This window comes from Mauremys reevesii, linkage group 12 (genome assembly GCF_016161935.1).
Source record: "Mauremys reevesii isolate NIE-2019 linkage group 12, ASM1616193v1, whole genome shotgun sequence".
Lineage (NCBI taxonomy): Eukaryota > Metazoa > Chordata > Testudines > Geoemydidae > Mauremys > Mauremys reevesii.
This window is the reverse complement of record NC_052634.1, coordinates 31,575,470-31,584,376: the sequence shown is the minus strand read 5'-3', so window position 1 is coordinate 31,584,376 and position 8,907 is coordinate 31,575,470. Positions and strand designations below refer to the sequence as shown.

Sequence of the window (8,907 nt, the reverse complement as noted above, 5' to 3'; positions counted from 1 at the left end):
ACCACTACACTACAGAAACCAGCTGCTGTCAATTTTGGGGCCCTTTTCTAAGGCTTTCTCAGTAGCTGCTACACCAGTTGATTTGCCTTTGAAGAACAGGGAAACAAAGGGCACCAAGAACTTATGTTTTTTGGATGAGCCAAGAAAAGGGAGCAGCATTGTCCCCCTCGGGCAGCCCCTGTTCAATTCCAGGTCAGAAAGCAAAACTCTCTGCAAGAATATCCAAAAAATATCACTTCACTTCATAAGTACAGTTGTGTGGCAATTAAATGATGACCCTAAAGTTTCATAAAAGCAAAGAACATTAAACAAAATAGTGTGGGAAATACGGATGTTTCTGAGAAAATGGCTTGGAATGAAGGAAGACAAAAATTGATGGGTTGAGAGAACAAGCCCTGTTTCCCTCTGGTTTGGAGCTTCTCTCACAACTACTGGAATAGAAAAGCTAAGCAAATGGGGTTCTATTGTTGCACAGGAGATTGAAGTGAGGCCATTTTCTAAAGATAGAATTAAATAGTCATGTCAGGAGTGGGATTTGAAACCACATCTCTATTCAGAGACCAGAACATCCAAGAGATAGGGAAAAAAGAGTCTTAAAACTGGCACTTTAGACCAGTCCACCATCCTCCTGCTACAAAAAACATGACTTATCAACCCTAGTTTTCATTAATAGTTGATGAACTCTTTAGGGAGGTCGAGACGGCACATCTCTTTCAACTCCTAGAGACCTTCTACAGCACAGCTGAATTTTAGACACACTCACCCGGACCTAAAGTTACATGTTTCCTGGAGCTCCATGAGTTCTGTGGTGTTGTAATCTCCCTGCTCGCATTTTAAGTGAACAAAAGATGGGTGCTGGCATTCTGAGACAGTAATGGTGAACCTCAAAATCCTGCCTGGGGGCCAGACAGTTAAGCAACCAGCGCCCACAACCTCTACCATGATAGCATCCTGTCTGGGAACAACTCACTGATCAATAGCTGGGGTGTGAAATCCTCATTTCTGTGTTGTTCTATCACTGTAGTCCCCACTTTCCTATTGCTTGTCTGTATAATCTCTGTCTGGTGCTGTGATTCTTTCTGTCTGCTGTATAATTAATTTGTTGAGTGTAAACCAATTAAGGTGGTGGGCTATAATTGGTTAGATAATCATGTTACACTATGTTAGGATTGGTTAGTTACATTTCAGTAAAATGATTGGTTAGGGTATAGCTAAGCAGAACTCCAGTTTTACTATATAGTCTGCAGTCAATCAGGAAGTAAGGAGGGGGAGGGGGAGGGGATGGGGAATTATGTTTTGCTAAGGGGGGGAATAGGAACAGGGAATGGGAACAGGGACACAGGCAAGGCTCTGTGGTGTCAGAGCTGGGAAGGGGGACACTGAGGAAGGAAATTGGAATAATTGCTTGCTGGAAGTTTTCCCCAATAAACATTGAATTGTTTGCACCTTTGTGCTTTGTGCATTGCTGCTCTCTGGTCATGCGAGAAGGACCAGGGAATGGGAGCGTGATGGAATAAACCCTCTAACAAGTATGTCTTTCAGGGTGTGAAAAAACCCAGAACCAGTATAATTAAGCTGACCTAAGCCATGGTTAGATAGTGCTAAATGAAAGGAAAGATTGTTCTGTGAATGTAGCTATTACAGGGATGGAAAACCCCTCCCCTCACTGTAGCAATGGTCTTCTCCACAGTGCTATAGCAGCATTTTAAGTGTAGACAGCCTCAGAGCAAGACCAGATTTGGCTCTGTGGATGCTCAGGCGCTAAGACAACAGTAATGACAATATACTAATGCATCTCTAGCTGGCAGGATTTGAACCTGCGTGGAGAGACCCCAGTCAATTTCTAGTCCATTGCATTAACCAGGGGTAGTTGATTATTTTATCAAGAGCCAAATTTCTTGGTCAAGGTCTAGTCAATGTATAGACACCAGAGAAAATAAATAATAAGTATATAGAAAGATTTTGCAGTCACTATGGGCATAACTATGACAATTGTTTCGTGTTTCACTCTATATATTTGGCACCACTGCCTTTCCCTTTAGTCTTGTAGTTTACCAAGGGTAAAACTAAATATCTCTTCAGATACCAGGGAGTGTTTATGTTCATTCCTGCGAGCTACACAGGGGTTTGATGTATCTGCTTTCAATCCTCCAGCTCTGCTGGGACAAGTAACATTTCAAGGTGTCACTGAACTGAAGGAGGGAGATCATTTTTTGACAGGTTACGCCTCCTCTTAAAGGTGTTTGTGTGGCTGGCAGCCCTGGTACCAGGTGTCTCCTGAGGGAAGAAAGTTTCTGTGCAAAATACTAAAACTTTTGACAGAGAGGAGGGAAAGGCCATGGCCACATGATGGGGCCAGTATGTACCACAACATGGTTCTTCTATGGGGGATGACTCTGAACACTGACTGAGCTCCACTCCCTTGTGTTTGAAAAGATGTTTAGTTTTGCACTTGGGAACCTGTAAGGCTGAAGCAATGTTATGGATGGTGACACTACGATTGAAGGGTTATTTAATGTTGTAAAAATTGTTAAAAACACTGAGCTTCAACTGGAACTGCCTGTTGTTAAAGGCTGGTTTCCCCACGTCAGTTCCATAAGCTCTGCTAGAAACACCCTGGATTCTCTCCTGCCTTGGTGGGAACTGGAGGGAATCGTCCCCTGCTGCCCTTGGCTCCAGGCTGGTTTTTCTGGGGAGGGGACATGGAATTGATTTGTTTGCTGTTGAGAAGGGAGCCGGGCCAGTTCTCAGGGAACGAGAACTCCCAGCATCTTCCCAGCCCAGCCCAGGCTGCTGCCCTGTCCCAGCCTCTGTTCCCCTGGTGGCCCCGCGTGTTTGACTCTAGAGCAGGCCGGGAGCAGCAGCTGAGGCAGAGGACAGCCTGGGCCGGGCAGATGCTAGGAGCAGAGCACCAGAGGCCTCTACTGGCTCCCTCCTCAGCAGCAAACAATCAGTCCCCACCCGCACCCCGGGACAGCAGCCTGGAGCCAAGGGCAGTGCCCAGTGGGGGTTTCTCATTTTCCTATTCCTGGGGTGAGCAGGGACCTGGGGGTGTTTCTAGCAGGGCAGTTGGAACTGAATTGGGGAACCAGCTTTTAATAACAGGCAGCTCAAGTTCAGACTAATTTTGTTACAATTTTCTTTATAATGTAAAATAATTCAAAAGTAAACAGGCAGGAATGATTGGAACTCTTTTCTCCCGTTCATGGAAAGAAACGGCTTTTTGGCTTTTCATGATACAGGAGTCAGGTTCGTTCACTGTTCAGAAGCCTGTTGTGTTTCATTTCTTAGGTTCTGCTGCCATCGTGTGACCATTTGCTTCCCCTCCTTTCTGTCCAAAGCGCAGAGCCCAGTTCCTCCAGGGAGAGAAGGACATCTTTCTTCTTTCCTTCCTCAACAGCCCCCTTCCCTGGAGAGCCCCTTGCTGGGGTCTGGGTGGGGAACAGCCGTTTCTGAGGATTAATTTCACACCATATTTGGTGTTGATATATAGATTTTACAGCCAGACTAGATCACTAGGTACCTCTGCTCTGACCTGATTCAGAACAGCGTCCAGATAATTTTATCCAGTGATTCCTACAACCACCCCAAGATATTCTGGCTGAACGAGGAGGGTTCATTCAGAAAGTCATCGTGTTTGGATGTAAAGGTGTGAAATGATGGGGAAATTGGCCCCTCTTTCAAGTTTAAATGTTGTAACTTCTACATCTAGACCGGGGTGGCCAACCTGAGCCTGAGAAGGAGCCAGAATTTCCCAATGTAACTGCCAAACTTGCACCTTTGTATGTAACTGCTGAGTCAGTTGTGAACCTTCCCATCATTATCATTATCCCTTCGAAATGATGATGGTGATGGACACTTGGCTCGATATCCCAGTGTGCCCTGGACATCTACAGGTTGCATTAGCCAATCCAACCATTCGGCACTTGCAGATGGGCACCTCTGTATTGTGCCTGAGTCTTGTACAGCTATGAAAGGCTGATAGATGCCGATATTTTCCCGTCTTTTTAACCAGCACTAATACCCAGCCAGGCCAGGGCTGGGAAGAGAGAGAGCAGCAGGTTTCCCCAATTGTTTCCTGCTTGCTTTTTCTTGACTAGCTTCACCTCTGCACCAACTTGCACTTTTCCTGTGTGAGCCTGGCTAGCTCAGTTGGCAGAGCATCAGACTTTTAATCTGAGGGTCCAGGGTTCAAGTCCCTGGTCAGGTGATAAACTTCTCACTATGATTGTAAAAATCTGACTTTCTGGAGTCTTCTTTGGTGTTACTCTTTCTCTTCAGGATTTTCCTTTCCTAAGAAGGGCCTTTGTGTGGGGGGGATTGAAGGAACAACTCCTTGACATCCCCTCTGTCCTTGCAGCCTGGAGGAATAAAGGCCTCTGGGCATAGAGCATGTTCCTTCCCTACAGACAAACACACAGAATATCCCTAAGGAATTAGAATCACCCGCTGCCTTCCCCTGTCCTGCTGGATCCCCAAATGAAGATGCTCTTCAGCCCAAACCCATGTCCCCTCTTTTCCCAGTGCCCCTCAGTCCCAACCCTCAGTCCCTCCTATGCTCACTGCTCCTCACTCCCAACCGGAGCCTGCTCCTCTTCACCCTTCTCCTCTGTCCCAACCCACAGCCCCCTCCTATTCCCAGTGCCCCTCAGAACCAACCCACAGGCCCCTCCTCCTCAAGCTGCTCCTCAATCCCAACCCATGGCTCCCTCCTTCCCTCCAGCAGCAGGTGCTTCAGACCCCCTCAGGAAGATTTTCTTGCAAGGTTTCGTGTATGAGTCTGCATGTGGATTTCACAGTATGTTGGAAATAGCTTGGGTTGCTTGCCGAAATGATCACTTGTGGCTGGTGTTGGATTCCCAGTCTCCTTGTTATTGGGGCAGGAGAAACAAAGGGTTGTTATCCTTGATATGTGAATCAAGGACTCAACCCTAGGTGCAAACTAAATGAGCTGCCCACAGATTCTGGCAGCCACAATGAGCATTTGGTGCAAGAGCTCAGACCCATCCCTGTCCCAGAAGGAGGGGGCCATCCACGAGGGGCTTGGCCCACTGACCTATCAGCTCTTAACTCCCAAACTTTCAGTAACTCTATCATCAGTGCCAGTGAGTGTAATTTAAACCATAAGAAAAACCACACTGGGCTAGACCAAAGGTCCATCTAGCTCTGTATTTTATCTTCTGACAGTAGCCAATACCAGGTGCTCTAAAAGCATCTCAACAAGGCACCACTGGGAGTTGAACCCAGCATCTCCTGTTTACAAAACAGGTACTTTAACCAGCTAAACCATGGTGCCTGCCTGTGGCTAAAGTAAAGTGTCTGCTCACACCTGACTCCCTGCATCCCCACCTGGGCCCCACAAAGCAGAGCAGCAGGTGAGGTTTTTCTTGCAAGCTGTGTGTGTGTGTGAATCTTTGGCCAGGTCTGCACTACAAAGTTATTTCAGCAGAATTATATTGCTCAGGTGTGTGAAAAACACACTATGCTCCCTCGGTTGGCACTGCAATGCCACATCTGGTGACAAAACTGCCCTGTTTTGGTGACCAAATAAAACCACTTCGATGAGCTTTTTGCAGCAAACTTAAAGTGACAGAGTGTCAGTGTAGACGCTGCTGTTCATTATATCACCATAACTGGCCTCTTCCAGTATCCCACAATGCCCGCCGTGAACTCGCCTGCCCTGCATTCCTGCTACAGAGCCATGGGCCCCTCCCCTTTCATCGCTCTGGGAAGTTCTGACAGCTGAGCCTGCTGCTCTGCTCCAGCAGCCAGGAGCAAATCACTGCCGTGGATGCTGCTCTCTCCCGCCCTGCGAACACAGAGCAGGGTGGTGGGAACTTCCTTACATGGGGGGCACCGGCATCCGAACTGTGACTCCCCCAGGACACCCCTTCCCTAGAGGAGGCTCTTACCTTCTAAACAGGGATGGCTGTTTTCTAGTAAAATCACTAAAAGGGAAGGAGAAAACTCAAAAGAGGCTCCTCCTGGCGCTCACGTACCTGAACCCGAATACTCTCTCAGTCCTCAAAGAGAGACCTGGAGAAGGAGACTTGCTGAAGCAAAGCCACAGGGGTCTCTGAGGTTTCCCTGGCCCCTCACCCCTGTCCTGCCTGGCTGATGTCAGCATCTCTCTGTGAGGTCACCACCTCCCCACCACCTTTGACCAATAGTCTGAGGTCCTGCAAAAGGCCTTTGTGATGTCACTGCCTGTCACGGACTCTCAGATCCTGCCCACTCTTGGCCCTGTGCGGTCTGTGGGGGGTGCCCCTTTCAGTGCGACAGCCCTTGGCGGGGGTCCACTCTCGCTCGGGGTCAGGCCCCTCCACCTCCTGGAGCCGCACCTCTCTGAGCCTTAGCACGTCTGTCTCTCGCCGTGGGCCCCCTCAGGGAGTCCACGCGCTCTGGACCCCCTGGGCCTCCTAACCCCCGAAGGGGTTGATGCCCCCTGTTCTCTAGACCGGAGTGACTCTCAGCCAGTGTAAAACAGGAGGGTTTATTGATAGTTGAACACAGCACAGGAAACTCTCAGGGCCTCAGGCCTGGCCTCCCTCAGCCCAGCACATCCCAGTCCCCCTGCAGCCAGGTGGGCTCTGCCTGCTTCCCCTCGCCAGCCCCGAGCCCCCCTGCTCCCAGCTGGGCCTCCGATATCCCCGGCCCCAGGCCCCGCCTCTGTCCATTGTCTTTTCTCCAGGTAAACAGGGTTGCCTGGGCCTCCTCCCCTCTCTGCCCTCCTCTGGCTGGAACAGGTTGGTCACGGGGTCCTCTCCCCGCAGCCCATTGTCCTCTCACTGGCCAGAACTGGCTGTGACTCCTGAGCTGGGTCTCCGGGTCACCAGTCGCTGGGGTCTCCATCCTCCAGGCCATCAGCCGGGGTCCCAAGTCCCTCTCCGATCCTCTGTAACAACAAACTCCCTCTCCCCTCCCCTCGTTAAACCAGTAACACCCGGGGACACTGAGTCCCGCTCCCTGTGCATGCAACCCACTGGAAAACACAGAAAACCCCAAGAAACTCCCCCACTTCGTCAAAGAGCCCAGCACCTCTCCTCCTCTGGGCACCTAGAGCAGAGGCGGCTGGTGCTGACGGCTCCAAGGGAAGGCTTAAAAGCCACAGAACAACTGAGGTCAGGGCCAGAGGAGGGCAGGACCATGCCTATGTGCGGCCTTCAGACAGGCACAAAAACACCCAGCCAGGCTGCTCCCTGCCATGACGAACCCCCACTGAAGCATGCGGGGCAGCTGCTGATGCTCTGTGGCCAACATCAGAAGATGGGAGGAAAGCAGGGCCAGCCCCCCTGGTGGGGCCTCTTACCATTCCCACTCAAGGTGCTGACTTTGGCAGTGGGGCAGGAGATTTTACCCCAAGAGGCTTTTCCCCAGCTGGCGAGAAGCAGAGAAACACCCAGGCTCCCAAGGTGCTATGTAGCAACCCCCTCAAGCACAGGGACAGGCGCACACTTGGAAGAGGAAACTGCTCCACACACTAGCCCGGGCAGCCACCCAGTTTCTTTGGCAAGTCAGGAAGGGCAAAGGCGAGACTGGAAGCACCTGGGGCTCATGCCCCAGCCTTTGTGACGCCCACCCCCCAACTCCTTCCTGGGGCTCTAGCTGAAGCCAGAGCATTGGCCTGAGCAGCCAAGAAGAGGTTCCAGCCCTGAAGGGAGCAGGACGTTCAGCCCAAAGGTAAAACTGCACAAGCACAACCACAAAGGGACTCACACCCTCAATCTCCTGATCCGAAGTCAGACACCTTATCCATTAGGCCACGTGGTCACACAGAAAAAGGGCCCTCCAGGCACTTCTTTGGAAAAGGCCGACACTGACGCATCCGACGAAATGGGGATTCACCCACGAAAGCTCATGCTCCAATACGTCTGTTAGTCTGTGAGTTGCCACACGACTCTGCTGCTTTTGCAGACACTGTGTTTCTCAGGTCAGCTACTGAGGGGGGCCGAGACTCTCTGGGCACAAGAAGTCGAGTTCCCAGTGAGATGTGAGACTTAATTCTCTGGAGCCAGGTGCAGGGCTTTGGCAGGAGGCTCAGGCATGGGGATTGGGGTGCAGCGGACAGGCCGGCTGTCTAGATGCGGAGATTTAGTCTCACTGAGGGGAGGAGGAAAACTGCTGACAGGCAGTGGCCAGGGCCAGTGCAACCACTACGCACACTAGTCGGCCGCCCAGGGTGCCAAGTGGTTGGGGGCACCAAAAGCACACTCAGGGGGGGCGGGGAGTGGAGGTGAGCTGGGGAAGGGGGCTGGGAGGTGCGGGGGGAGGGCTGCCCACAGCAAGTAACGGGGGTGGGGGTGTGTGTGCAGGTGAACCGATCCCGGTCCCAGCTCACCGCTGCTCCATCTTCTCCCTGAGCACGCCCCTGCTCTGATTCTCCCCTCCCAGGCTTGCGGCACTAAACAGCTGATTGGCACCACAAGCCTGGGAGGCGGGAGACGTGGAGCGGCGCCAGCGAGCTCAGGGGAGAAGGTGGAGCGGAGGTGAGCTGGGGAGGGGAGCTGCTGCAGGGGGGGCTGCCCGGCTCTTCCCCATGGCCCCCGCCCCTGCACTCACTGCCTGGTAAGTGGAGTGACCCAGCCCCAGCCTGGTCCACTCCCCTGGCTCCCAGCCAAGCCGCCGGCGAGTGCTGTGGGGCGGTTCCCCCTCCCCCAAGCTTGGGAGCCAGGGGAGCAGAGCAGGCTGGGGCCCCAGGCCTCCATGGGGAGAAGCAGAAGGGGGCTGGCCCCAGGCCGTCGTGGGACATGGGGGGCCGGCTAATTCCTGGGGGAAGTGGAGTGACCCAGCCCCAGCCTGCTCTGCTCCCCTGGCTCCCAGGCTTGTGTTGGTGTTGGCTGGATTTGTGCGGGTGTTTGTGTGTGTGTGGCTGGATTCATGCATGTGTTCATGTATGTTTGCAATTGT

At 52.0% G+C, this 8,907-nt stretch overlaps 2 non-coding genes across 2 annotated transcripts; one reads left to right on the top strand and one right to left on the bottom strand.

The window, feature by feature from the left end:
• Nucleotides 1-4,137: 4,137 nt before the first annotated feature.
• TRNAK-UUU lies at nucleotides 4,138-4,210 on the top strand. Its single transcript has one exon. It is a non-coding gene; the product is annotated as a tRNA-Lys (tRNA).
• Nucleotides 4,211-5,222: 1,012 nt separating this feature from the next.
• Nucleotides 5,223-5,296, bottom strand: TRNAT-UGU. Its single transcript has one exon. It is a non-coding gene; the product is annotated as a tRNA-Thr (tRNA).
• Between the last annotated feature and the right edge of the window lie 3,611 nt (nucleotides 5,297-8,907).